Below are 5,256 nucleotides of genomic sequence, written 5' to 3'. Positions count from 1 at the left end.
ATATTTGTTCCCTTGGTCCATTATAAGCACTTTTTATTGAAACAAAATACTTGGTTTGATGATGCATTTATGAAGATAGTGCACGTCCTTATTTTGTGAGCGTAGAGTTAAAAGTTTCTCGATATAGCCTCCCCATCTTGGTCGATCCTCCACTGTAAATCAGATCTCCCCACCTTGACAAAACCATCAACCTAATTTCCGTTGCTCATTTTATCCCTCCGTTGGCAATGGGTCGCAAGAAGATTGCCCTCGAGTACATCGACAACGAATCGAGCTGGCGCCGTACCTTGGAGACGTGTGGTAAGAACCTGGCAAGTAAGGCAAGCAAGGTTTCTATCATGTGCAACTCCAAGGCCTGCATGTTGGTATACGGCGAGGGCAATGCGGCGCCAAATGTGTACCCGTCCCATGCCGAGGCAGTGGATATCCTGAATCGGTACCAAAACATGCCAGAGGGGCAGTTCAAGAAGGCGGTGAACCAGGAAGACTTCCTCACCCAGCGCCTCAGCAAGCTCCAGGTCAAGGAAAACAAGGTCTGAGACCCCGAGATCAGGATCCTGCTACACAAGGCCATGCTCGGCAGCGACCTCCCCGACCTCAAAGTCGATGAGCTCACCAGCGTCAGTAGCAGGCTGGAGGAGATCCTCAAGAGAATGGGCGAAAGCATCGCAAAAATTAGCGGAAAGCCTCCCGTCTTGCAGCCACAGGCACCATATGTCCCTAACAACATGGACATGGGGTCTTCGGCGACGTATCAGGCATCACCGCTAGCTCCACACGTCCTCGAAAACATGGACATGGGGTCTCAGGAGATGAATCAGGTGCCATCGCCCACTCCATACGTCACTGGAAGCATGCACATGGGGCCTCCAATGATGTATCATGTGCCGCCGCTGCATGAGGGTTGGCTCGAGACAGTGATATCTGGAAGGGACCTCGACGCCCTGGTACATAATGGCTATAGCACCAATAGGCACGACGGCGTCGGTACCAGTGCCAATGTTGGTTCTTCCGGTGGGATGAAGCCCTTTGATGTGGGGTTTGGTTGGCAATCGGGCGGCATCGATCCTGAAGAATCATCTTGGAGTCTTTTCCCTCCCATGTAAGGTAGGATGGAGAGAAGTCTTTTCCCGTAGCATGCAATGCATGGCCAGCTACGTGTGTCTCATCTAGTTTGATTAAGCTTGGCATAGCTAACAGGCAGGAAAGTCAACCTTAATAAGTTGAGACATTCTGTCTCCTGGTGGTGCTCTTTGAGCCTAGAAATTTTTATTTTAGTAGTTGATATTGTTGTTATGGATTTCTTCCATGGTCGCCATTTTTATTTTAGTCGTTGAAACTATTATATGGGATCTCTTCCATGGTCTGTTTGTTTGATCTCTCTTGTTCAGTTGGTCATAACTCGTAAGTTGCGTCTACTCTTTTTGTCAACATGTTTTGTGAGGTATACTATGTTTTGATAATAAAGTTTTTATTTACTCTTAACACGTGAGTGATACAAGTATGAAGAGTCCACTCCAATTTTGACGTATCTAGATGCACACAATCTATACAAAGCTAATAATTGTGGAAACAAAAACATAACATTGTTTGACACAAAAAGAAGAACAGTTTAAAGCAATCTAAGACAGGTCCAAAGTGAACATCGTCCATGTTCGGAAACGATCTCCTTAGCAGTCAGCTCCAACTTAATACATGACACCATATATAAAGAGCTCCCAGTGCTCCAGATATTGTGGTACGAGCCAAGTGCGGAGCCAATGCGCATAAGTTAATAACCGACAAATGTAGAAAAATATCTTCTATTTGTCAAAACCATACCGTTCATGTATAATTTAGCGCCTAGACTAGGGCCCCCATGCCTACTAAGATAAAAGATCTCATTTTATGTATACCTCAAAGCCAATTACCAAACAAGTTTTAAATGCTTTGGACGAATACAAGTTATGCATGACATGTATTATAAGCCATATAACATGAGCATACTTGCTCAAAGAATATGTGCTTAATTTTCTCATCATGATAGTAGAAACAACATTTCTACTCTCTTGTCAGTTTGTCTTTTCTAGAGTTTCCCTCGTTAAGATGACCCCTCTATGTAAATACCATAGGAAAAACATTAGCCTTTGGAGGAACCTTAAGCTTAAAAATAAACATGTTGTTAATTGGTGCATCAATATCTATAAGATCTGGTACAGTGAGTTCATAAAGAAGAGTCCATCTTGATGTAAAGTCCATAGAAACTCATATGTCTCGTGCTACTACCTCCGTCCCAAAATACAAAACGTTTTTGCAATTCAAATTTGAACTGCACAAATGTCTTATATTTTTGGACGAAGGTAGTATAAATTAAGAACATTCAGACACTCCAGTAGATCCTTCCATGCTACTAAACAAGGCCTAAACATGTCACGTCTGAAGTCCACATCTAGCAGAAAGTTACCCAACACCTCTGCTATTATGACATGCTTATGACACAGTAAAATCCCTAGGTACTAATAGATGCCAAGGCGGAGCATTGCCCAACTATGAGTCGTGCCAAAACCTAACATGCGAGTCATCCTTGATAGTGAAGGTTCGAACCATAAAAGTTGCCAACCCAAAAGTGGAAGCCTCCATATTTACATTGGACTTGGGACAGAGCCTTAGAATGCATATATTTATTACCGAGTATATCATGCCATAACTCATACTCGGTAAGAGTCCTAAACAACCATTTACTAAAAAGCACGATAGTTTCAGCCACTATATATTGGATACTAACTAAGCCACATTATTTTTCATCAACCGGATAGAACTGATGCTCCCAAGGAGGTCGACCCCTCCAGAGAGAACCAAGATTATTGTAATAAAATTTTCAAAAGGTAGGTAGCAATCCGCGAGGCATTCGGAGACCACTGGATTTGAATGCATTCCCGACAAAAAATACTAAAGGGGCAAATGAAATGAGGTTCTCAATGGTCTCTTCATCTATAGCAGTACATATGATGCAAGAATAATTGATATCAACAGTGAAGTGTCTCCGCTTCAACATATTTCGTCTATTAAACCTATTATAAATAGGGACATTTACATCTATGCCCCTAATTTGCGCCCACTCTCAGATTTACCCCTAATTTCAAAGCCTGCTCAAATTTGCCCCTCCGCCGTTAGGTGCACTTACAGAAATACCCTTCGGTGCCGTTACCGTCCGGTCAAAGCAAGTCAAAGCCGGTCAAAGGGCTTTGACCGTCCTGAAAAAAATAGCAAAAAAAATCTAAAAAATCTGAAAATTTGTGGGATCAAAGATACTCAGGTTCGCAAGGTGCGTGCAAAGTTTCGTGCTGTTTGTACATTCTAGGAGGTCGTGTTAGAGGAAAAACAATAAATATGTAAGCCTGTGAACAGTAAATTCAAAAAAAAGCAGGAAAATTCAAAAAAAAATGAAATTTTTTGGCATCAAAGAGGCTCAGGTCTGCAAGCTGCGTGCAAATTTTTGTTGTGTTTGGACATTGGAGGGGCTTGTGGAGAAAAAAACAAAATTTGGCTCGGGAAAAAACTTGGGAAAAAATGACTATTTTGTTTTTTCTTGCTAGAGCTCCTCGCATGTCATTTGATCACAAAAACTTGCACGCACATTGTGCACCCAAGCCACTTTGATGCCAAAAAAAAAATCATATTTTTCAAAATTTTCTTGCTATTTTATTTCAAATTTACTGTTCACAAGCGTGCAGATTAACTGTTTTTCCTCGCCACGAGCTCTTGGAATGTCCAAATAGCACGAAAATTTGCACACACCTTGGGCACATGAGTATCTTCAATCTCACAAAATTTTAGATTTTTTAGATTTTTTTGCTATTTTTTTCAGGACGGTCAAAGCTGTTTGACCGGACGGTAACGACGCAGAAGGGCATTTCTATAAGGGCACCTAACGGCGGAGGGGCAAATTTGAGCAGGCTTTGGAATTAGGGGTATATCTGATTAGGTGGTTCGAGTTAGGGACAGAAATGCGAATGGCCCTTATAAATAAGTAGCCACACAAATACTTCCAACTCAATTTTGGCTCTTGGAAGAAAGACATCATGTAAATAATCATGTTAGAACTCATAGAGGTGATAAGAACCAATCCTCTCTAGAGGAAAGTATCTTCCCTTTACAACTATTGAGACACTTTTCATTGTTTCCTCCAGGTGTTTCCTTAGCAATCTACCATAAGTAGGAAATTTCTATTAATGGCACAAATTACCATTCAATTTACCTTTGATATATTATATTTGTCAATGTCTCTTATTATGGAATATACATGTAAATCGATATGTAAAGGAGACTGTAAAAGGTTTTGGATCGCTTCAATGTTCGTGACGAGCTCAATGAGAATGGCATGGAAATGGAGTGGCAAAATACAAGTTATAAGGATATAAGGTGAATGGGTACAAAAGGAAATAAAGTGACATACCAGTGATGAGTTACGGTTGGAGCTATAGGTGACAAGTTTACAAGGTTAATATATTTTTATTTTACAAGTGGGATCTATATATGTTGTCACATTAGCTAAATAATGTGAACAAAAGAAGGTATGTGTTTTTACGTTGCATTCAATACTAAACACACAACTCTTCCATGTTTTACAGATTTGAAATGGGCATGCCTAGACTGTGGGGAGGTAAGTGCAATGGTTTACATGTTTTTGGAGGAGCATGCCAAGAATGATAGTAGGTAAATGAAGTTACAGGGCCATAGAAACTGATTTCTAAACTAAAGGTAAGTGGAAAATCAAGGATGGACATGAGGGCTAGATTTCTATGACACAAGATTAAAAACAATATGATTGGTTTGCCAATATGCAAGAAGGATTTGCAAAATTATAAAGATGCTGGTGAGTGGGTAAGGTGAGTTAGACCAGTAGATGTATGAATATCCATTGGTGATGAGGCCATAAGGTGGATACATGTTGTTAGCCAGCTCAAATGACATTGCATGGCCAGCTACGTGCATCTCGTCTAGTTTGATTTAGTTTGGCATAACTAAGATGCGGGAAAGCCAGCCTTAATAAGTTGAGACATTCTATCTTGCTGGTGCTCTTTGAGCCAAGTCATTTTTTATTGTAGTAGTTGAAATGTTGTTATGGACCTCTTCCATGGTCCATTTCTGCCATTTTTATTTCTCGTTGAAACTGTTATTTGGGATCGCTTCCATGATATGTCTATTTGATCTCGTTGTTCAGTTGGTCATAACTTGTAAGTTGCACTTGCTCTTTTGTCAACATGTTTTTGTGAG

The 5,256-nt window shown here is 40.7% G+C and overlaps 1 pseudogene; it reads left to right on the top strand.

Annotated features, from left to right (window-relative positions):
• The first annotated feature begins 227 nt into the window (after positions 1 to 227).
• Positions 228 to 1,106, top strand: LOC123165211 (MADS-box protein FLOWERING LOCUS C-like; annotated as a pseudogene).
• The last annotated feature ends 4,150 nt before the right edge of the window (positions 1,107 to 5,256 follow it).

The sequence above is a fragment of the Triticum aestivum genome, chromosome 1D, assembly GCF_018294505.1.
Source record: "Triticum aestivum cultivar Chinese Spring chromosome 1D, IWGSC CS RefSeq v2.1, whole genome shotgun sequence".
NCBI lineage: Eukaryota > Viridiplantae > Streptophyta > Magnoliopsida > Poales > Poaceae > Triticum > Triticum aestivum.
This window is presented reverse-complemented; position numbering and strand designations above follow the sequence as displayed.